Here is a 25,409-nt window from a genome sequence, read left to right as displayed (position 1 = left end):
AGTAATTACTTTAAACATAAATTGATTGAACTTTCTAACCCAGATACATAGAATAGCTAAATGAAAAAATAAAATAAAACCTAATTATATTCTGTCTACAAGAGACTCACTTCACCTTTAAGGACACATGTAGATTGAAAATGAAGGTATAGAAAAGACATTCCATATATATAGCAAGCAAAAGAAAGCATGTGTGCCTATACTTACATTAGACAAAATAGGCTTTATGTAAAAAACTGTCATAAGAGAAAAACAAGGGCATTATAAAATGGTAAAAATATCAATTAGGAAGGCATAAATATATAGGCACTCAATATCAAAGCACAAAAATACATAAAGCAAATAACAGAAATTAAGGACAAAATAGAGAGCCATACAATAACAGCAAAATACTTCAATATCCTGCTTTTAATAATAGGTAAACCATCCTGACAGAAAATCAACAAGAAAAGAGTACACTTGAAAAACACTGTAGATCCAATGGGTCTATATATCTACATGGAGAAAATTCCACTCAAGGGCAACAAAATTCACATCGCTCTCAAATACATAGAACATTTTTCCAGGACAGACCACATCTTAGGGCACAAAGCAAATATTTGCAAACCACAGTGGAAGGAGACCAGAAATCAATAACAGAAGGATAATTGGAAAATGTACAAAAAACGTAGAAACTAAACAGCACACATCTAAAGAACACATAGGTCAAAGGAGAAATAAAAATGGAAATCATTAAATATTTTGAGAGGAATAAAAATTAAAACACAAAATTCCAAATGTAGCTAAAGCACTACTGAGCGAAGTTTATAGTAATAAAAATCAACATTTTAAAAGAAAAAACATTTCAAGTAAACAACCCAATATTACATGTCAATGAACTACAAAAGGAAGAAAAACTAAGTCCAAAGTGAGAAGGAATTAATAATGATTACAGCAGAAATAATGTTAAAAGAGAATAGAAATATGTATAGAATATAATTTTTCAGATTTAAATAATAAATCTGGTGACCTAACAATAAAAAGAGAAAAAGAAATCATCAACTAAACCAATAATTATTTTTCAAAAAATTTAAGCAAAACAGAAAAAAATTTAAGCAAAACAGAAAAAACAGACACTAAAAAAAAGAGAAGACCCAAATAAAATCGTAAAGAACAAACATTACAACTGATATCACGGAAATACAAAAGATTATAAAAGACGACTGTGAAGAATTATACATCAACAAATTAGATAACTTAGCAAAAATGGATAAATTTTCAGAAACATATTAATTACTGGATCATGAAGATATTGAAAATCTGAATCGACCAATAATGAGTAAACAGACTGAAACAGTAATCAAAAACCTCACAGTAAAGGAAAGCCCAGGATGAATTGTCTTCACTGTCTTCACTGTTGAATTCTAACAAATATTTCAAGAAATAGCGTCACTAGGAGGCACGCAAGATTTCAAGATGGTGGTGGCTGAGGTGTTCACCAAAAGGCCGAGTTGAAGGCCCTTAAGAAGTGAAAGAGGCCAGAAATCGCACCCTCCCCGCTTCTCGCAGTCCTGGGAGCACAGCAGAAGTGTTTTTCTTAATTTTTTAAAAAATGAATGTGTAAACCATACAAATTGTCACCATGGAAGGGAGATCTACATTATCCACCAACAGTGGAAAGTTTTATGAACCCCATAGACCAAGCCCGAAAGGAAGCCCGGAAGGGAGAATTGAAGAACAGCAAAAAAAAAGCGCATGATGTTTCCAGCTGCAGTTTTAAGGATGAAGGATCCCAAACAGATTATCTGAGACATGGAGAAACTGGATGAAATGGAGTTTAACCCAGTGTAACAGCCACAATTAAATGAGAAAGTACTAAAAGACAAGTGTAAAAAACTGCATGAAACATTTGGTATTCTACGACTCGATGAAAAAGAGAATCCAGATATTTACAAAGAACTGGGAAAGCTAGAAGTAGAGTATAAACAAAAGAGGGTTCGACTTAGCCAATATTTTGATGTCGTCAAGAACGCTCTGCATGTGGAAATGGAGAGTATTCCTTTGTCAGATATCCCGCATGTTCCTTCCAACATTTTGATCCAGGACATTTCACTTCCTGGTGCCCAGCCACCCTCCATCCTTAAGAAAACTCAGCCTAATGGACCTCCAACTCGGACATTTTCTATCCTTGCTTTTCTTGGACATGGTGTTCCACGTTTGCCCCACAACAGAAAACCTCTTTGCCCTCTCTCTGGCCCACCTCCTCCTGAAGTTGTGCAGATGTACGGCGGTATAGTGGGTTTCGCCCGAGATCTTCCCCTCATAGGCGAGATGAAGACATGTTATATAGTCCTGCACTTGCCCAGAGTGGTCATGATGATGATGTTTCCAGCACCATTGAAGATGATAGCTATCCTGAGGACAAGGATCAAGATAAGCATGATGAAAGTATTGATGACAGTGACACCGACAGATCAGATGGGAAAAGTGACAGGGATGCATTTGTGCACCGTGATGATGGTGAGAGAGACAACAATGAAGAAAAGAAGTCAGGTTCTAGTGTACAGTTTGCAAATATGCCTGGAAAATCAAGGAAGAAAAAGAAGAACATGAAGGAACTGACTCCTCTTCAAGCTATGATGCTTCCCATGGCAGGTCAAGAAATCCCTGAGGAGGGATGGGAAGTAGAGGAATTTTCAGAGGACGAGGATGAAGATGATTCTGATGACTCTGAAGCAGAAAAGCAATCACAAAAACAGAATAAAGAGGAATCTCATGCTGATGGCACATCCACTGCTTCTTCATAGCAGCAGCCTCCCCTGCAGTCTGCTCCTCCTTCTTAGGTACAAGCACCTCCCATGCCAGGACAACCACCTCTTGGACCACCACCTGCTCTACCATTATGGCCTCCTGGGCCACCTACAGGCCTTCCTGCTGGTCCACCTCCAAGAGCTCTTCCATTCCTGAGACCATCTGAAATGCTGGGACTCCAAGGGCCGTTACCCCAACTTTTACCTCCAGGTGTCCCTGGAGGGTCAGGTGTCCCCTGACCCTGTCCCAGGTCCAACTCCAGGTATGCCTCCTGGTCCCCCTCCTTGGGGACCCCCACCAAGAGTATTGCCAGAATTCCCCACCTAGATCGGCATGATGTGCGCAGCTGGTGCCTCCCCTTGGACCTGCCCCCAGGGTTTTTCCACCAGCTCCTAGCCCGAACCCTGGGGTTTTTTGTTGTTTGTTTGTTTTTTTTCATGTGCCAACTTCTTTTTTTTTTTTTTAATTTATTTATTGTTATTATACTTTAAAGTTGTAGGGTACATGTGCATAGCGATGCAGGTTGTTACATATGTACTTGTGCCATGTTGGTCTGCTGCACCCATCAACTCGTCATTACATCAGGTATAACTCCCAGTGCAATCCCTCCCCTCCCCTCCCCATGATAGGCCCGGTGTGTGATGTTTCCCCTTCCTGAGTCCAAGTGATCTCATTGTTCAGTTCCCACCTATGAGTGAGAACATGCGGTGTTTGGTTTTCTGTTCTTGTGATAGTTTGCTAAGAATGATGGTTTCCAGCTGCATCCATGTCCTGGGTTTTTTTAAGTGCCCCACCCAACTTGATTCAGCAACCCAAAGCGGATGATATGAGTACAGCCACGATTGAAAAGAAAGCCACAGCAACCATCAGTACCAAGTCACAGATCAATAATACCAAGGCAGAGATTACTCTATTTCTGCCCACTGCACTGAGAGTTCATCAGGAGAATAACGGGGCTACTGCTGCTCCCCAAAGAAAGTCAGAGGATGATTCTGCTGTGCCTCTTGCCAAAGCAGCACCCAAATCTGGTCCTGCTGTTCCTGTCTCAGTACAAACTAAGGATGATGTCTATGAGGTTTTCATGAAAGAGATAGAAGGGCTACTGTGACAGATTTTGATGCCAGAACAGGCTTCTGTTCACAACAGTGCCCAATGGAGAAAGAAAGAGGCTTGTATTAAACTGAGATGAGAGAGCTGCTTCCATTGTCAGGGTATTTTCTAATTTCAGTTCAAGAAATATCCTAAAATTTAGCCTTGTTCAGCATTTACTACACATGAAAGATGGCATTTCAATCAGAATATATCAGTTATTGAAGCAGTGCTGCTAACATCCATTCCATTTCACACCACCATTCTGATCCTATTTCTTGCCCTGCCCCAATTATTTGGAAATTTGTGATCAGGGAGATCTTAACTGCTTATTTGTTTTGACTCTCTTCTGTGTGCTGTGGGCACCAGAGTAGATATTTCTGAAAAACCAGTTTATTTCATCTTGCCTTTTGTTTTTGAGTTATTTTTAATATTTTCCTATAAATATTTTGTAATATTTTACTTGTAATGAAATGGATCACAATGTCATTTCCTAATACAAGGAGGATATGTGGGAAGAAAATGTACAATTCTTTGATTAAAATTATTCCCCATTGACCTAAATTTTGAGTGATTTATGGGAAAAATAAATAAATGTTCTACACCAAGATAAAAAAAAAAAAAAAGAAATTGCATCACTACTTCCCAAACTGTTTCAAAAATTCAAAGAAGAGAAAACATCTCCAAACTCATTTTATGAGGTGAGCATTATCCTAACATCAAAGCCAGACAAAGACACTATGAGAAAAGAAAATTACAGATCAACATTCCTTATAAATACAGATGCAAAAATTCTCAACAAAATACTGGAAAACTAAATTCTACATGATATTAAGAAGATCCTACACCATGATCAAAGAGACTTATCCCTGAGATGCAAGGATGATTCAACATATATAAATCAATTGATGTGATATATCACATCAACATAATGAAGAACAAATATCATATGATCACCTCAATAGAAATGAAAATAGCATTTAACAAAATTTAACATTATTTCATAATAAAAGTACCCAACAAAACAGATGTACAAGGAATGAACCTTAATATAATACAAGGTGTTTATGAAAAGATAACAGTTAACATCACATCACATTTGACCTCTGTTACTGAAAAGCGAATGAGGATGCCCACTCTCACTACTTCTCTCCAACATAGCACTGAAAGCACTAGCCAGAGTAATTAGATAAGAAAAAATAAATAAAAGAAATGCAAATAACAAAAGAAGAAGTAAAATTATGTCTGTTTGTAGATGAAATGATCCTAATTTGTAGAAACCCCAAAAATTCCAAAAGTATTATTAGAACAAATAAAAGAATTAAATAAAATTGCAGGATACAAAATCAACATAAAAATAAGCTACATTTATGTACAATAACAATGAACTATCCTAAAAGAAAATTAAGAAAACAAATCAATTTACAATAGCATAAAAATGTAAAAATAATACTTATGAGTAAAGTCAACCAAGTTGCTAAAAGACTGACTGATACACTGAAAACTACCGAACTTTGATGAAAGGAATTAAGGGGCACAAATAAATCAAAAGACATTTAATGTTAATGAATTAGAAGAATTAATATTGCTAAACTGCACATACTGCCAAAAGTGATGTACAGATTCAATGCTATCCCTATCAAAATTCCAGTGGCAGTTTTATACAGTACTAGAAACACCCTAAAATTCATGTTTTTTTTTTTTTTAATTCTGTGTCATTGGTAGTTTGATAGGAATAGCATTGAATATATAAATTGCTTTGGGCACTATGGCCATTTTAATGACATTGATTCTTCCTATCAATGAGCATGGAATGTTTTTCTTTTTGTTTGTTTCATCTCTGGTTTCCATAAGCAGTGTTTTGCAATTCTCGTTGTACAGATCTTTCACCTCCTTGGTTAGCTGTATTTGTAGGTATTTTACTCCTTTTGTGGCAATTGTAAATGGGAGTTTGTTTCTGATTTGGCTCTTGGCTTGACTGTTGTTTTTGTACAGGGATGCTACTAATTTTTGTACATTGATTTTTGTATTCTGAAACCTTGCTGACATTGGTTACTATATCAGGGAGCTTGAGGGCTGAGACTTCAAAGTTTTCTAGATATAGAATCATGACTTCTACAAACAGGGTTGTTTGACTTCCTCTTTTCATGTTGGGATGCCTTTTATTTCTTTGTCATACCTGATTTTTCTGCTCAGGATTTTCAGTACTATATTAAACAGGAATCGTTATAGAGGGCATCTTTATAATGATCCAGCATTCAACAGGAATGATTCCAGGTTTTGCCCATTCAGTATGATATTGGTTGTGGGTTTGTCATAGATGGCTCTTATTATTTTGAGGAATGTTCCTTCAATGCCTAGTTTGCTGAGAGTTTATGACATAAAGGGATGTTGAATTTTGTCAAAAGACTTACCTGAATCTATTGAGATAATAATATAATTTTCATTTTTAAGTCTGTTTATGTGATAAATCACATTGCTTGATTTGCATATGTTGAACCAAACTTGCAACCCAAGGATAAAACCTACTTGATCATGGTGAGTTTCCTTTTCGATGTGCTGATATATACAGTTTGTTAGTATTTTGTTGAGGACTTTTGCATCTACACACTTTAAGGATATTGGCCTGAGTTTTTGTTGTTATTGTGTCTCTGCCAGGTTCTGGTATCAGGATGATGCTGGTCTCATAGAGTGTTTTGGGTAGGAGACCACTCTCCTCAATTTTTTGGAATAGTGTCAATGGGAGTGGTATCAGCTCTTTTTTATATATCAGGTAGAATTAGGCTGTGAATTCGTCTGGTCCTGGGATTTTTTTTTTTTTGATTGGTAGATATTTCATTACTGATTTAATTTTGGAATTCATGATTGATCTATTCAGTGATTCAATTTCTTTCTGGCTCAGCCTTAGGAGGATGTATGAGTCCAGGAATTTATACATTTCTTCTAGATTTTCTAGCTTCTGTGCATAGAGGTGTTTCTAGTAGCCTCCGAGTAGTTTTTTTTTTTTTTTTTTTTTTTTTTTTTTAATGCGGGGTAGGTGTCCCCTTTGTCATTTCTAATTGTGTTTATTTGGATTTTCTCTCTTTTGTTTTCTTTATTAGTCTAACTAGTGATCTATGTATCATATTAATTTTTTAAAAGACCATCTCCTGGATTTGTTGATTTTATGTATGACTTTTCATGTCTCAATTTCCTTCAGCTCAAGTCTGATTTTGGTTATTTCTTTATTTCTGCTTGCTTTGAAGTTGGTTTGCTCTTGCTTTTCTAGTTCCTGTAGTTGTGACGCTATGTTGATAATTTGAAATGTTTCTAACATTCTGGTGTGGGAATTTGGTGCTATGAACTTCCCTCTTTATGTGGCCTTTGCTATGTCCCAGAAATTCTGATATGTTGTATATTTGATCTCACTAGTTTCAAAGAACGTCTCAATTTCTGCCTTAATTTCATTATTTACCCCAATGTCCTTCAGGAGCAGGTTGTTTAATTTCCATGTAAATACATGGTTTTCAGCAATTTTCTTACTGTTGATTTCTATTTTTATTGCACTATGGTCTGAGAGTGTGGTTATTATGATTTAAGCTTTTTTTCTTAATTTTCTGAGTGTTGTGTGGGGTCAGACTGAGTGGTTGATTTTAGAGTATGTACCATGTGGTGATGACAAAAAAATGTATTTTCTGTTGTTTGGGGGTGGAGTGTTCTCTAAATGTCTATTAATTTCATTTGGTCAAGTGTTGAGTACAGGCCCTGAATATATTTGATTATTTTTTCCTCCATGAGGTTTCTCACTATTATTGTGTGGGAATCTAAGTCTCTTTACAGGTCTCCAAGAACTTGCCTTATGAAACTCGTTGCTCCTGTGTTGGGTGCTTACATATTTAGAATAGTTAGGTCTTCTTGGTGAACTGAAGCCTTTACCATTATGTAATGCTCCTCTTTGTCTTGTTTGGTCTTTGTGAGTTTAAAGTCTGTTTTGTCTGAAATTAGGAAAGCAATGTATGCTTCTTTCTGTTTTCCATTTGCATGGTAGATTATTCTCCATTTTTTAATTTGAGCCTATGTGTGTCATTGCATGTGAGATGGTTCTCTTTAACACAGAATGCGTTTGGGTCTAATTTCTTTAGCTTGGCATTATGTGCCTTTTAATTGGGGCACTTAAAATCTGTTTACATTCAAGGTTAGTATTGACATGTGTGGATTTTACCATGATATCATGTTTTTAGCTGGTTATTATGCAAACTTGTTTGTGTGGTTGCTTTATACTGTCACCAGCCTGTATACTTGTGTGTTTTTGTGGTCCTGATAACAGTCTTTTCTTTCCATATTTAGCATTCCTTTCAGGACCTCTTGTAAGGCAGGTCTGGTGTTAACTTATTACCTCAGCACTTGTTTATCTGAAAATGATCTTATTTGTTCTTTACATATGAAGGTTAGTTTGGCTGGATATGAAATTCTTGATTGGAAATTCTTTTCCTTAATAATGCTGATTATTAGCCCCCAATTTCTTCTGGCTTATAGAGTTTCTGCTGAAAGTTCTGCTGTTAGCCTGATGGGGTTCCCTTTGTAGGTGACCTGCCTCTTTTCTCTACCTGCCTTTAACATTTTTTTCTTTCATTTTGACTTTGGAGAATCTAATAATTTTGTGTCTTTGAGATGGTCTTCTTATGTAGTATCTTACAAGGGTTTTCTGCCTTTCCTTTATTTGAATGTTGGCCCTTTAGTGAGGTTGGAAAAGTTTTCGTGGACAATATTCTGAGATATGTTTTCCAAGATGCTTACTTTCTCCTCATCTCTTCCAGGGACACAAGTGGGTTATAGATATGATTTTTTTATATAATCTAATATTTCTCAGAGGTTTTATTTCATCTTTTTTATTCTTTTTTTTTTTTTTTAGTCTCACTGAATTATTTTAGATAGCTAGTCTTTGAGCCCTGATATTCTTTCTTCAGCTTGGTTTATCCTACTGCAAATACTTGTGATTACATTATGAAATTCTTGTAGTGTATTTTTCAATTCCATCAGATTTATTTAGTTCTTTTTTATAATGGCCTCTTTGTCTATCAGCTTATTTTTTATTTTATATTATTATAATTCTTAGATTCCTTGAATTGGGTGTTCACTCCTGAATTTTTATTATCTTCATTTACTATCTATATTCTGAATTCTAGTTCTGTCATTTTAACCATTTCAGCCAGGTAAGAAGTCTTTCTTGGGAAATGGTGCAGTCATTTGGAGGAAAGAAGTCACTCTGGCTTTTTTAATTGTCAGAGTTATTGTGCTGGTTCTTTCTCATCTGTGTGGGCTACTGTCCTTTTAACTGTGGTGTAATTTGAGTACAGGCAGTAGATTTCTTTTTAGGATGTATTCAGAGAGCTGAAGCTTTGTGCAGGGTCTTTATTTGTAGATGAATTCTTGTCCTTGGTTTCATAGAGTATATTAGCAAAGTATTTTGGTGTAGAAATTTTGGTCTTCAATCTAGTAGACTGCGCTTAAGCAAAATGGCCAGTATGTAGCCTCTTGCTCAATCACATGGCTTATCTGTGTTTTTTCACAATTGCAACCATGGTCCTTCTTAGTGCTCTGAAAGTTTGTACTCCTTTCCTACTTGAGTACTGGCTGCAGATCTTGGCTTGACACTCCCAGGCTGCACACTGCAGCTCTGGGGTGAGCTCAGGCTTTATGTTCCCTCCCCACCTTGGAGGCAGCAAGGGAAGGGACCATAGCAGGGGGTGTTACAGAGGGCCTTTCACTTGTCCAATGGAGCTCTACCCCACAGAGATGCAGAGCCTCTATCAATTAGTGTGATTGGAGTGGCTATACTGTGGGCTCAAACTAGGGGGAGGGGGTGCTGCTTGGTAACAACTAGGGGTGAGTGGATCACAAGGGAAGCAGATTGGCCTCTTCTCCCTCTGCAGCTTTCTGGAGGTGTGGTTAAAGCACTCAGAGTATTTTCTCCTTTCCCAATCCAAGGGGAGCAAGGGCAGTATCATTGCAATGGCAGTGGGAGAGGAGTTTTCAGATGGCTCTGGGAACTTCACCTAAGAGAAATGTGGAGATGCTGTTACTGGGTATGTTCACTCAGGGGGCAGGGTGACTACACTGCTGTCCTGAGCTTGGAGCTCTGCTTTTTGAGGAGCAGAGGTCAATAACTCACAGGCAGAAGAGACTGAGCTCCTCTCTCTATGTGGTTGTGGCATGCTGGGAGCATGTGTGAAGTCCTTAGGCTCTTTGTTTCTTTCCTTACACTGAGGACAGCAGGGACAGAACCACTGCTGTGACAGTGGCAGAAGGGTTGTTGGTTGCCTCTAGAAGACCTTCCCCAGGGAAACTCAATGCCACTACCTGTGGGTGTGATCAGCTGTGGGTGAGGCAGCTAATCTTGGGTCCTTAGCCAGGGCCCTGCCTGGTGAAAAGTGAAGTTGGGGGCTCACAAGGAAAAGGGACTGGATACCTCCCCATATCATGACTTCAGTGTGCTGGACATTCAAACATAGTGACTAGACCCTTTGTTCCTTTCCCTGCCTGAGGGCAGTTAGGGCAGTATCACTGCAGCTGCAATGGCAGATGGGTTGCGAGTTGTCTCGTAGATTTCCTCCTCAGAGAAATGCAGAGCTGCCTCCAACTGCAGTGTTCGTGTGCTGCGTAGTTCTGCTGAAGTCTCAGGCCAGGAAACCATCCCCAGTACAAAGAAGTGAAATCAGGGACCCTGGAAAACAGCCTGATCACCTTTTCCATGAGGCAGCTGTGTTGTACTATGGATCCACATCAGTTCCTAGTCAACATCATTAGTCATTAGGTAAATACAAATTATAACCACAATAAAATGGCACTTTACACCCACTAAGATATTTATAATCCAAAAGAAAGAAGATGAAATGGGTTGATAAAAATGTGGAAAAAAATAGAACCTTCATATTTTGCTGTTGAGAATGTAAAATGATGCATCCACATTGGAATACAGTTTGGCAGTTCTTCAAAAGGTTAAACTTAGAGCTACCATATGTCCACGGTATTCCACTTCTAGAAGGAATGAAGACGTATGTCCGCATAAACCATTGTACACAAATGTTTATAGCAGGGTCATTCTTAATAGCCAAAAAATGGAAATAACCCAAATGCTCATCAACTGATAAATGGATAAACAAATGAACTGCAGACATATAAGGCAGTATTATCCAGTAATGCGAAGGAGTAAAGTATTACTGCATGCTACAATACATATGAACCTTAAAAACATACTAAATGAAAGAAATAAATTACAAAACACTACATATTGCATAATTTCACTTACGTGAAATTTCAAAGAGATATATCTAGATGTAGAAAGTAGACCGGCCATTGCCTAGGGGTAGAGAGTTTGAGGGGAAATAGAGACTAAAGTCTAATGGGTACAAAGTTTCTTTTAGGCGATAAAGTAGCTATACAATTAAATTGTGGTAATGGTTACACAACTCTGTGGATGTGTTCTTTTTTGTTTCTTGCTTGCTTGTTTTTTCTTTTTTTTTTTTTTGAGACAGTCTTGCTCTGTCACCCAGGCTAGAGTGCAGTGGCACGATCTTGACTCACTGCAAACTCCACCTCCCAGGTTCAAGAGATTCTTCTGCCTCAGCCTCCCGAGTAGCTGGGATTACAGGCGCCCGCCACCGCACCTGGCTAATTTTTGTATGTTTTAGTAGAGACCGGGTTACACCATCTTGGCCAGGCTGGTCTCGAACTCCTGACGTCATGATCCACCCGCCTTGGCCTCCCAAAGTGCTGGGATTACAGGCGTGAGCCACCACGCCCAGCTCTCTGTGGATGTATTATAAAACACTTTAAACAGGTGAATTTTATTCTATGTAAATTATGTCTCAATAATCCTGATTTTAGACATCTTGCTTGCTCAGCATTCTATCCACATGCTCCCCAAATCCTATAACCACAAGCATTCCAATTTAGTGATCTTTTAATTTTGCAGTAAAATGTGTCTACTCTCAGAAATGAATTCCAAGTTATCTGGCTTAAGCAAGGGTCAGGGGAGGAGAGTCAGTATCCGTCTGCCTATTATACCTCTAGTAAAGAAATCAGAGTCCTATTCACAAAACTCATGTTAGAGAATTAATCAGATGTAGGAGGGCCAAGTTTAATGTAACAATGAAGGAAAAAATCTTCCCCTTCTGTCTCTGCAACTAGAGAAACTACTGACAAATGACTGACATGACGATGTAAACTTTAATGTTTTCCTTCACATCACAAAGCTTCTGACTTCCTAAATTTTTGTGACGTAGTGTTCTCGGGACATCATATGTCCTGATAGGAAACAGAGAATTCATGAAGACAGTACTGGAGCAATCAACCTGCCTGGTTCCTGTACTGACACCTTGTGGTAAAAATCATAACAACAGTCAAAACAAACGAAAACAGGCTTTCTAATTTTCTCTTTATGAGGCTTTAATAATCAAGACTAACCCTTTAGCTTTTACTAATTAAGCCTTTCTGGTGATCTCATTGCTGTCATAGAAAGAAATAAAATATTTTTCTCTAGTCATGATGAGGGCTCAGGGTATTTTATTATTTCAAATATTAAAGGAATATTACCTCCTTTTGTAGCCCTAGCCGATGAAACAATATGTGAGAAATACATACGCTTTTTAAAATAGCCTGTAAAGCTTGTCAACATGGATCTCTGTTGGCAAAGAAACAAGGTATCAATTTTCATCATATGGCAAAAAAATTTATGCCAGATTTCTCTCTTCTCTTTTTCAATTATGGTATTTATATGAGCAACTACATATAGTATGATTAAGGAAAGATGTTGTGTGACAGGATGAGGAATAATGCTGAATATCAGAGACTTGGCTTTGAGTAACTGCCCTGAGTTGAACATTATGTACATGCACATAACAGAAAATATCTGGCTCTAGAAACATAAAAATGATTCCCTTTGTAGCAAATCATTGCTATCATTAAATAAAGCACAATTTCTTTATTTTTGATTTTTTAATTTTTATGGGAACATATTAGGTACACACATATATACTTACGAAGTATATAGGATATTTTGATATAGACACACAATGTGTAACAATTACATTAGGGTAAATGAGGTATCCATCACCTCAAGCATTTATTCTTTGTGTCACAAATAATCCAATTATACTCTTTTAGTTATTTTTAAATGCACAATTAAATGGTTATTGACTATAGTAACTCTGTTGTGCTATAAAATACTCGATCTTTTAAACTATAACTATGTACCCATTAACCATGCCCACTTCCCCTCCTGCCCAAGACTACCCCTCCCAGCCTCTGGTAACCATCATTCTACTTTCTATCTCCATGAGTTAAGTTGTTTTAATTTGTAGCTCCCCAAAATTAGCGAGAACATGTAAAGTGTGTCTTTCTGTCCCTGGCTTATTTTACTTAACATAATGATGTCCAGTTCCACCCATGTTGTGGTAAATAATAAGATCTAATTCTTTCTCATTGCTGTTCATCAGAGATATTGGCCTGGTTTTGGTATCAGGGTAATGCTGTCCTAGTAGAAGGAGTTTGGAAGTATGCCCTTCACCTCTGTTTTTCAGAATGTTTTGAGTAGCCTTGGTACTCGTTCTTTAAACTTTTCGCAAAATTCAGCAGTGAAACCATCAAGTCCTGGTATTACCTTTGCTGGGAGATCTTTTATTATGGCTTCAATCTCAATGCTCGTTATTGATCTGTTCAGGTTTTCAATTTCTTCATGGTTGGATTTTGGTAGGTTTTAAGTGTCTAGGAACTTATCCATTTCTTCTTGTTTTCCAATTTAATGGCATATAGTTGCTCATAGTAGTCTCGAATGAGTTTATTAATTTCTGTGGTATTGGTTGAAATGTGTCCTTTTTCTTCTCTGACATTATTTATCTGAATGTTCTCTCTTTTTTTTTTTATTTAGCCTTACTAAAGGATTGTCGGTTTTATGTTTTCTAAAAACTTTTTGTTTCATTGACTTTTGTATTGTTTTCTCTGTTTCGATTGTATTTATTTCTGCTCTTTATTATTATTATTTTTTCTTCTACTAACTTTGAGTTTGGTTTGCTCCTGCTTTTCTAGTTCTTTAAGATGCATCCTTAGTTTCTTTATTTGAAGTTTTTATTCTTTTTTAATGTAGGCACTTATAGCTATAAAATTCCTTCTAAGTACTGATTTTGCTATATCCCATAGGTTCTGGTACGCTGTGTTCCGTTATCATTTGTTTCAAGAAATTTTTCAATTTCCTTCTCAATCTCTTCATTGAACCACTGGTCATTCAGGACCGTATTGTTTAATTTTCATATGTTCATATAGATTTCAAAATTTATATTGTTATTGATTTCTAGTTTAATTCTATTTTGGTCAGAGAAGATATTGATATTGTTTCAATTTTTTTAATGTTTTTATAAATGTTTTGTGGCCTAATGTATAGTCTACCCTTGAGAAAGATCCATGTGCTAGGGAGAAGAATGTGTATTCTCCTGCCATTACATGAAGTGTTCTGTAAACATCTATTAGGCCCAGTTGGTGTGTGGTACGGATTAGCTCCAATATTTCTTTATTGATTTTCTTCCTGGATAATCTGTCCAGTGCTTAATGTCAGTGTTGATGTCTCCAGTTATTATTGTATTTCAGTCTATCCCTTTCTTTAGCTCCAATAACACTTGCTTTATATGTCTGGATGTTCCAGTGTTGGGTGCATATGTATTTACAATTGTTATATCCTCTTGCTGAATTCACCCATTTATCACTACAAAATGACTTTCTTTGTCTTGTTTTATAGATTTAGTCTTGAAGTCTATTTTGTCTGATATAAGCATAGCTATACCTGCTGTTTTTTTATTTCCATTTGCATGGCATACACTTTTCCATCTCTTGTTTTCAGCATATGTGTGTCTTTGTAGGTAAGGTGTGTTTCTTGTAGAAAACAGACAATTGAGACTTGCTTTTTATCCATCCATCCATGCTAAGTCTTATGATTGGAAACTGTTGTCTATTTACATTTAAGGTTACTATTAAGTAATGACTTATTCCCATCATTTTGTTATTTGTTTTCTAGTTGTTTTTTGGTCACTCGTTGTTTTTTTTTTTTCTTCCTTCCTGTCTCCCTTTCAGTGTAGGTGATTTTCTCTGGTGGTATGAAAAATATATATATATATAGAGAGAGAGATAGAGATATACAGATAGATAGATAGATAGATAGATAGATAGATAGATAGATACATACATACATACATACATACATAGATACATAGATATAGATATATATAGATATATATAAAACTTTCTTTTGAAACAACAACTGGAAAGAAATACAGAAATAATTGTGACTATATTGAGTGTTAGAATTTCAGGGGATTGTTTTTGTTTATGTGCATTTTTAAATGTTTCATAAATTTAGTGAAAACAATAAGAACACATTTATAAAAAGACACCCTAGAGAAATAGTTGATCCCTAAGAGCTGTTCCTGTTGACATGGAAACTCTCATAATATTAATGCTACCAAGGAAAGAAAAAAAAATAAGAATATCTTTCTTTAAAATTTTTTATTTTACTTTAAGTTCTGGGATACATATGCTGCACATGTATGTTTGCTACATAGGTATACATGTGCCATGGTGCTTTGCTGCACCTATTAACCCATCATCTAGGTTTCAAGCCCCACATGAATTAGGTGTTTGTCCTAATGTTCTCCCTCCCCCTTCCCCCCACACCCTGACAGGCCCCAGTGTCTGATGTTTCCCTCCCTGTGTCCATGTGTTGTCATTCAACTCCTGCTTATGAGTGAGAACATGCGATGTTTGGTTTTCTGTTCCTGTGTTAGTTTGCTGAGGATGATGGCTTCCAGGTTCACACATGTTCCTGCAAAGGACATGAAATTCTTTTTTATGGCTTCATAGTATTACATGCTGTATGTATGCCACATTTTCTTCATCCACTCTATCATTGATGGGCATTTGGGTTGGGTCTAAGTCTTTGTTGTTGTAAATATCACTGCAATAAACATATATGTACATGTGTCTTTATAGTAGGGAATATGATTGTGTCCCCTACTATATAATACTTTGAATATATGCCCAGTAATCGGATTGCTGGGTCAAATGATATTTTTGGTTCTAGATCCTTGAGGAATCACCACACTGTCTTCCACAATGCTTGAACTAATTTACACTCTCACCAACAGTGAAAAACATTCCTATTTCTCCATATCCTCTTCAGTATCTGTTGTTTCCTGACTTTTTAATGATTGCCACTCTAACTGGCATGAGATGGCATCTCATTGTGGTTTTGACTTGCATTTGTCTAGTGACCAGTGATGATGAGCTTTTTTTTATATGTTTGCTGGCTGCATATATGTGTTCTTTTGAGAAATGTCTGTTCATATCCTTCGCCCACTTTTTGATGGGTTTGTTTGTTTTTTCTTGTACATTTGTTAAAGTTCCTTGTAGATTCTAGATGTTAGAACTTTGTCAGATGGATAGATTGCAAAAATTTTCTCCCATTCTGTAGGTTGCCTATTCACTGTGATGATCATTTCTTTTGCTGAGTAGAAGCTCTTTTATTAGATCCCATTTGTCAATTTAGGCCTTTGTAGTGATTGCTTTTGGTGTCTTAGTCATGAAGTTTCTGCCTATGCCTATGACCTGAATGGTATTGCCTAGGTTTTCTTCTAGGGTTTTTGTGGTTTTAGGTTTTACATTTATGCCTTTAATCCATCTTGAGTTAATTTTTGTATAAGGTGTAAGGAAGGGGTCCAGTTTCTGTTTTCTGCATATGGCTAGCCAGTTTTTCCAGCACCCTTTATTAAATAGGGAATCCACTTCTCATTGCTTGTTTTTGTAATGTTTGCCAAAGATCAGATCATTGTAGATGTGAGGTATTATTTCTGAGGCCTCTGTTCTGTTCCATTGTTCTATATACCCGTTTTGGTACCAGTACCATGCTTTTTTGGTTACTGTAGGCGTGTAGTATCGTTTGAAGTTGGGTAGTGTGATGCCTCCAGCTTTTTCCTTTTTGCTTAGAATTGTCTTGGCTATTCGGGCTGTTTTCTGGTTCCATATGAAATTTAAAGTAGTGTTTTCTAATTTTGTGGAGAAAGTCAATGGTAGTTTTATGGGAACAACATTGAATCTATAAATTATTTTCATCAGTATGTCCATTTTCATAATATTGATTCTTCCTATTCATGAGCATGGAATGTTTTTCTATTTGTTTGTGTTCTCTCTGATTTCCTTGAGCAGTGGTTCGTAGTTCTCCTTGGAGAGGTCCTTCACGTCCCTTGTAAGTTGTATTCTTAGGTATTTTATTTTCTTTGTAGCAATTGTGAATGAGAGTTCACTCATGATTTGGCCCTCTGTTTGTCTATTATTGGTGTATGGGAATGCTTGTGATTTTTTCACATTGATTTTGTATCCTGAGATGTAGCTGAAGTTGTTTATCAGCTTAAGGAGTTTTGGGGCTGACATAATGAGGTTTTCTAAATATACAATCATGTCATCTGAAAACAGACACAATTTGACTTTCTCTCTTCCATTGTGAATACGCTTTATTTCTTGCTCTTGCTTGATTGCTCTAGGCAGAACTTCCAATGCTATGTCTAATTGGAGAGGTGAGAGAGGGCATCCTTGTCTTGTGCCAGTTTTCAAAGGGAATGCTTCCAGCTTTTGCCCATTCAGTATGATTTTGGCTATGGGTTTGTCATAAATAACTCTTACTATTTTGAGATATGTTCCATCAATACCTAGTTTATTGAGAGTTTTTAGCATGAAGGGTGTTGAATTTTATTGAAGGCCTTTTTGGCATCTACTGAGATAATCGTATGTTTTTTGTCATTGGTTCTGTTCATGTGATGGATTATATTTATTGATTTGTGTATGTTGAACCAGCCTTGCATCCAAGGAATGAAGCCAACTTGATTGTGGTAGATGAGCTTTTTATGTGCTGCTGGATTCAGTTTGCCAATATTTTATTGGGGATTTTTGAATTGATGTTCATCAGGGATATTGACTTGACATTTTCTTTTTTTGTTCTGTCTCTGCCAGGTTTTGGTATCTGGATGGTGCTGGCCTCATAAAATGAGTTGGGGAGGAGTCCCTCTTTTTCAATTGTTTGGAATAGTTTCAGAAGGAATGGTACCAGCTTCTCTTTGTACCTCTGTTGGAATTCGGCTGTGAATTCTTCTGGTCCCGGGCTTTGTTTTTATTTGTTTGTTTGTTTTGTTTTTGGTTGGTAGGCTATTAATTACTGCCTCAATTACAGAACTTGTTATTCGTCTATTCAGGGCTTTGACTTCCTCCTGGTTTAGTCTTGGGAGGGTGTGTGTGTCCAGGAGTTTATCCATTTCTTTTTGATTTTCTAGTTTATTGGCGTAGAGGTGTTACTAGTTCTCTCTGATAGTAGTTTTTATTTCTGTGTGATCAGTGGTGATATCCCCTTTATCATTTTTTATTGTGTCTATTTGGTTCTTCTCTCTTTTCTTTGTTATTAGTTTGGCTAGCAGTCTATCTATTTTGTTAATATTTTTTTAAAAACAGCCCCTGGATTCATTGATTTTTGATGGGTTTTTTGGGTCTATCTCCATCAGTTCTGCTCTGATTTTAGTTATTTCTTCTTTTCTGCTAGCTTTTGAATTTGTTTGCTCTTGCTTCTCTAGTTGTTTTAATTGTGATGTTAGAGTGCTGATTTTAGATCTTTCTCACTTTCTGATGTGGGCATTTAGTGCTATAAATTTCCCTCTAAACACTGCTTTAGCTGTGTCCCAGAGATTCTGGTACGTTGCCTCTTTGTTCTCATTGGTTTCAAAGAACTTACTTATTTCTGTCTTTATTTCGTTATTCACCCAGTAGTCATTCAGGAGAAGGTTGTTCAGTTTCTATGTAGTTTTATGATTTTAAGTGAGTTTGTTAATCCTGAGTTCGAATTTGATTGCACTGCAGTCTGAGAGACTGTTTGTTATGATTTCCATTTTTTGCATTTGCTGAGGAGTGTTTCACTTCTAACTATGTGGTCTATTTTAGAGTAAGTGATATGTGGTGCTGAGAAGAATGTATATTCTGTTGATTTGGGGTGGAGAGTTCTGTAGATGTTCAGTAGGTCCTCTTGGTCCAGAGCTGAGTTCAAGTCCTAAATATCCTGGTTAATTTTCTGTCTTGTTGATCTATCTAATATTGACAGTAGGATGTTAAAGTCACCCACTATTATTGTGTAGGAGTTTAAATCTCTTTGTAGGCCTCTATAAACTTGTTTTATGAATCTGGGTGCTCCTCTATTGGGTGCATATATATTTAGGATAGTTAGCTCTTCTAGTTGCATTGATTCCTTTACCATTATGTAATGTTCTTGTCTTTTTTGATCTTTGCTGGCTTAAAGTGTGTGTTATCAGAGACTAGGATTGGAACCCCTGCTTGGTTTTGCTTTCCATTGGCTTGGTAAATATTCCTCCATCCTTTTAATTTGAGCCTATGTGTGTCTTTCCACATGAGATGGGTCTCCTGAATACAGCACACCAATTGGTCTTGACACTTTATCCAGTTTTCCAGTCTGTGTCTTTTAATTGGGGCATTTAGCCCATTTACATTTAAGGTTAATATTGTTATGTGTGAATTTGATCCTGTCTTCACGATGCTAGCTAGTTATTTTGCACATTAGTTGATGCAGTTTCTTCATAGTGGTGTTGGTCTTTATATTTTGCTGTGTTTTTCCAGTGGCTGGTACCGGTTTTTCCTTTTCATATTTCGTGCTTTCTGCAGGAACTCTTGTAATGCAGGCCTGATGGTGACACAATCCCTCAGCATTTGCTTGTTTGGAAAAGATTTTATTTCTCCTTCACTTACGAAGCTTAGTTTAGCTGGATATGGAATTCTGGGTTAAAAATTCTTTATGAATGTTGAATATTGGCCCCTACTCTCTTCTGGCTTGTAGGGTTTCTGCCGAGAGATCTGCTGTTAGTCTGATGGGCTTCCCTTTGTAGGTAACCTGACTTTTACCTCTGGCTGCCCTTAACATTTTCTTCTTAATTTCAACCTTGGAGAATCTGGCAACTATGTGTCTGCGTTGCTCTTCTCGATGAGTATCTTAGTGGTGTTCTCTGTGTTTCCTGAATTTGAACGTTGGCCATATTGTTAGATTGGGGAAGTTCTCCTGGATAATATCCTGAAGTGTGTTTTCCAGTTTGGTTCCATTCTCCTCACCACTTTCAGGTACACCAATGAAACGTAGGTTTGGTCTTTTCACATAGTCCCATATTTCCTGGAGGCTTTGTTTGTTCCTTTTCATTCTTTTTCTCTAATATTCTCTTCAAATTTTTTTTTCATTAAGTTGATTTTCAATTTCTAATATCCCTTCTTCTGCTTGATTGATTCGGCTATTGATACTTGAGTATGCTTCAAAGTCCTCATGTGATGTGTTTTTCAGCTCAATCAGTTCATTTATGTTCTTATCTAAACTGGTTATTGTAGTTAGCAGTTCCTGTAACCTTTTATCAAGGTTCTTAGCTTCCTTGAATTGGGTTAGAACATGCTCCTTTAGCTGAGAGGAGTTTGTTATTACCCACTTTCTGAAGCTTACTTCTGTCAATGCATCAGACTCATTCTCCATTCAGTCTTGTGCCCTTGCTGGAGAGGAGATGTGGTCATTTGGAGGAGAAGAGGCATTCTGGTTTTTGGAATTTTCAGCCATTTTGTGCTGGTTTTTCCTCATCTTCATGGATTTATCTACCTTTGATCTTTGATGCTGATTACTTTTGGATGCGTTTTTTGTGTGGGCATCCTTTTTGTTGATGTTAATGTTATTGCTTTCTGTTTGTTAGTTTTCCTTCTAACAGTCAGGCTCCCTTCTGCAAGTCTGCTGGAGTTTGCTGGAGGTCCACTCCAGGCCATGTTTGCCTGGGTATCACCAGTGGAGGCTGCAGAACAGCAAAGATTGCTGCCTGCTTCTTCCTCTGGAAGCTTCATCCCAGAGGGGCACCTGAATGATGCCAGTCAGAGTTCTCCTGTATGAGGTGTCTGTTGACCTTTGCTGGAACATGTTTCCCAGTCAGAAGGCATGGGGGTCAGGGACCCACTTGAGGAGGAAATCTATCCCTTAGCAGAGCTTGAGTGCTGTACTGGGAGATCCGCTGCCCTCTTCAGAACTGGCAGGCAGGAATGTTTAAGTGTACTGAAGCTGCATCCACAGCTGCCCCTTCCCCCAGGTGCTCTGTCCCAGGGAGATGGGAGTTTTATATATAAACCCCTGACTGGGGCTGCTGCCTTTCTTTCAGAGATGCCCTGACCAGTGAGGAGGGATCTAGAGAGGCAGTCTGGCCACAGCCGTTTGGCTGTGCTGCAGTGAATTCCACACAGTGCGAACTTTCTTGTGTCTCCCTTAACACTGTGACAGGAAAACCACCTTCTCAAGCCTAAATAATGCTGAACGTCCCTCACCAAACTTGATTGTTGTAAGTCGACTTCAGACTGCTGTGCTGGCAGCAATAATTTCAAGCCAATGGTTCTTAGCTTGCTGGGCTCCATGGGAGTGGGACCCGCTGAATGAGACCGTTTAGCTCCCTGACTTCAGCCCCCTTTCCAGGGGAGTGAATGGTTCTATCTTGCTGGGTTTCCAGGCCCAACTGAGGTGTGGGGGGGAAAAAAAAAAAAAAAAAAACTTCTGCAGCTAGCTCAGTGTCTCTCCAAACAACCACCCAGTTTTGTGCTTGAAACCCAGCGCCCTGGTGGTCTAGACGCACGAGGGAATCTCCTAGTCTGCGGGTTGCAAAAACCATAGGAAAAGCATACTATCTGGGTCAGATAGCACTGTCCCTCACAGCACCATCTCTCACTACTTCCCTTGGTTAAGGGAGGGAGTTCTCCAGCCCCTTGCACTTCTTGGATGAGGCAACACCCCACCCTGCTTCTGCTTGCCCTCCATGGGCTGCACCCACGGTCTAACCATTCCCAGTGAGATGAACCATGTACCTCAGTTTGAAATGCAGAAATCACTCATCTTCTGTGTTGGTCTCACTGGGAGCTGCAGACTAGAGCTTTTCCTACTTGGCCATCTTGCCCAAGAATCCATCAAAGCCAATTTAAAAGCCTATGTAAAAAATATTCTTGGTGTACTGTATAAAAATATTTAAGCCAAGTATAACAAGCAAACCAGTCCTACCATGATTTGTCTTTAGTAAAATGAGAAACTGGAGATAATAAATTATGTTTAAAAACAACTGTACACCTGTTGTTAGATTCTAGTCTTGCCTAATAGGGTTTTTTTTTTTTTTTTTTTTTTTCATTTTTTATTATTTTCTAGAGTTTGGACCAAATTCTGATTTTTCTTGGCTACAAGTCTTCAAAATAATGTTTCCAATTTTTTCTTATCTTTTTCATTTTTCCTAATTTGGGGTCACTGAAAACTAAGCTATGGTTTTTTTTTTTAAACCCTGTGAAGTGAAGCCAGGCAACTTAAACTTCAGAAGAAAATAACAATAATCTATTTACATACATAAGCCACTTTTATACCTGCCTACTAATGTATGGTTTTCAGAGTAATGTGGCCTATATTGATTTGTCCAAGACTGTTCTTTTGTTGTTTTATATCCTTTTCTTCCTCCTATTTTCTCTTCATAAGACATGAGACTTCACCACCTGCTAAAAATGAGCTTTCTGGACCTATTCATCTAAAAATAAACGATCTTATGCATGACAGATCAGATGAAACGTGAGACAGAGACTCATTTTCTTATGAAATGCTTTCTCCAAAAGATTATTAAGAAGAAAAAGGGGGAATTGTGAAAGAAAAATATCTTGGGCCCCTTCAAGCTGGGAACCACTCAGGTCAAGTCTGACTCCTATTCAAGCTATCCCTTTGCTCACAGAGATAGATGCAGATTCTGACTGCCTCCTTTGGAAAGACTTATCATAAACTAAAAGAATGCAACCATCTGTCTTTCACCTACATATGACCAGAAAGTACCCAATTGGTATGAGGCTTGTTTCTGGACGAAACTAATGTGTTTCTTACATATTGATGGATGTCTCACGTCTCCCTAAATTGTATAAAACCAACCTATGCCCTGACCACCTTGGGCACATGTCATCAGGACTTCCTGAGGCTGTGTTATGGGCACATTCTCAACCTTTGCAAAACAAACTTTTAAAATTATTTGACACCTGTCTCAAACTTTGGGGGTTTACAAATTCAACAAAGCAAACAAAAACAAAAAGTGGGGAAAGGATATCCTCTTAAACAAATGCTGCTTAGATAATTGGCAAGCCACATGTAAAAAAATTAAACTGAATCCTCATTCCTCATCTTGTATAAAAATCAACTCAAGATGAACCAAAGACTTACATCTAAGACCTGAAACTATAAAACTTTTAGAAGATAGCATTGGAAAAACTTTTCTAGACATTGACTTCAACCAAGAGTTTATGACCAGGAACCCAAGAGCAAATGCAATAGGAGCAAACATAAATAGATGGAACCTAATTAAAAAAGAAATAATCAGCAGAGTAAACAGACAAATCATAAAATGGGAGAAAATATTTACAAACTATGCATTTTACAAAAGACTAATAGCCAGAATCTACAAGGAATGCAAACAAACCAGCAAGAAAAAAAAAAAAACAATTAATTCTATCATAAAGTGGGCAAAGAACATGAATAGACAATTCTTGAAAAATATATACAAATGATTAACATCACTAATTATCAGGTAAATGCAAATTAAGACCACAGTGAAATATCATCTTACTTCTCTAAGAATGGCCATAAATAAAAAATCAAAACATAATACATGTTGGTGTGAATGTGATGAAAAGGGAACACTTGTACGCTGCTGGTGGGAATGTAAACTAGTACAATCACTATGAAAAAGAATATGAAAATTTCTAAAATACTAAAAGTAGAACTACCATTTGATCTAGCAATCGCACTTCTGGGTATCTAGCCAGAGGAAAAGAAGTCATTATATGAAAAATGCATTTGCACATGTTTATAGCAGCACAATTTGCAAGTGCAAAAAATATAGAACCATCCTAAATGTCAATCAATCAATGAGTGGATACAGAAAATCTGGTATATATACACCATGGGATACTATTTAGCCATAAAAGGAAACAAAATAGTGGCATTTATAGCAACTTGGATAAAGTTGGAGACCATTATTCTAAGTGAAGTAACTCAGGAATGAAAAACCAAATATTGCATGTCCTCACAAATAAGTGGCAGCTAAGCTATGAAGATGTAAAAGCATAAGAATGATATAATGGACTTTCAGTACTTGGGGAAAAAAGTGAAAAGGAGGTAAGGTTAAAAGATTATACATTGGGTACAGGGTACACTGCTTGGGTGATGGGTGCACCAAAATCTCAGAAATTACCACTAAAGAACGTATCCATGTAACCAAAAATGACCTGTTCCCCAAAAATAGTTGAAATTAAAATAAAATAAAATAAAATAAAATAAAATAAATGATGCCCACTTTAAAAAATTAAGAAAAGTTATCAAATCTGTACAATTGTATGGAAATTAAACAACATACTCCTGAATGATCTTTGGGTAAATAATGAAATTAAAGCAGAAATTAAGACGTTCTTTGAAACTAATAAGAACAAAGATAACATCTCAGAATCTTTAGGACACAGTTAAGGGAGTGTTAAAAGAAAACTTCATAGCACTAAATGCCCACATAAAAAAGTTAGAAAGATCTCAAATTAACTACCTAATGTCACAACTGAAGAAATTTGAGAACCAAGAAGAAATCAACCCCAAAGATAGCAGAGGACAAGAGATAACCTAATTCAGTGCTGAACTAAAGAAAATCAAGACATGAAAAAACCATTCAAATATTGCACAAATTCAGGAGTTTTTGTGGTTTTTTTTTTTTTTTTTTTTTTTTTTGGAAAAATAAAGGCAAATAGCCCACTAGCTAGGCTAATAAAGAATAAAAGAGAGAAGATCCAAATAAACACAATTAGAAATGACAAAGGGAGTGTTGCCACTGACACCACAGAAACAAAAATAACCATCAGAAACTACTATGAAACCTCTATGCCCAAAAACTAGAAACCCTAGAAGAGAAGGATAAATTCCTGAAAGCATACACTTTGTCAAGACTGAACCAGGAATAAATTAATTCCATGAACAGACCAATAACAAACTCCAAAATTGAATCAGTAATAAATAACCTGCCAGGAAAAAAAAAAAAAAAAAAGCCCAGGAACCAATAGATTCAGGACGAATTCTACCAGATGTACAGAGAGGTAATACCATTCTTACTGAAACTATTCCAAAAGAATTGAAGAGGTGGGACTCCTCTCCAACTCATTTTGTGAGGCCAGTATCATCCTGATACCAAAACCTAGAAGAGACATGAGAAAATGAAACTTTAGGCCAATATCCTTGATTAACACAGATGCAAAAATCTTCAACAAAATACTTGCAAATCGAATACAGCAACACATCAAAATGCTAATCCATCACCACAAGTAGGCTTCATCTCTGGGATGCAATGTTGGTTCAACAGATACAAATCAGTAAATGTGATTCATGACATAAACACAACTAA

General features: G+C 37.0%; 1 pseudogene; it reads left to right on the top strand.

The window, feature by feature from the left end:
* Positions 1-1,606: 1,606 nt before the first annotated feature.
* LOC101023395 lies at positions 1,607-5,564 on the top strand (annotated as a pseudogene).
* Positions 5,565-25,409: the final 19,845 nt, after the last annotated feature.

The sequence above is a fragment of the Papio anubis genome, chromosome X (genome assembly GCF_008728515.1).
Source record: "Papio anubis isolate 15944 chromosome X, Panubis1.0, whole genome shotgun sequence".
Taxonomy (NCBI): domain Eukaryota; kingdom Metazoa; phylum Chordata; class Mammalia; order Primates; family Cercopithecidae; genus Papio; species Papio anubis.
Note: the sequence above shows the minus strand (reverse complement) of the source record. Positions and strands in the feature narration are given on the sequence as shown.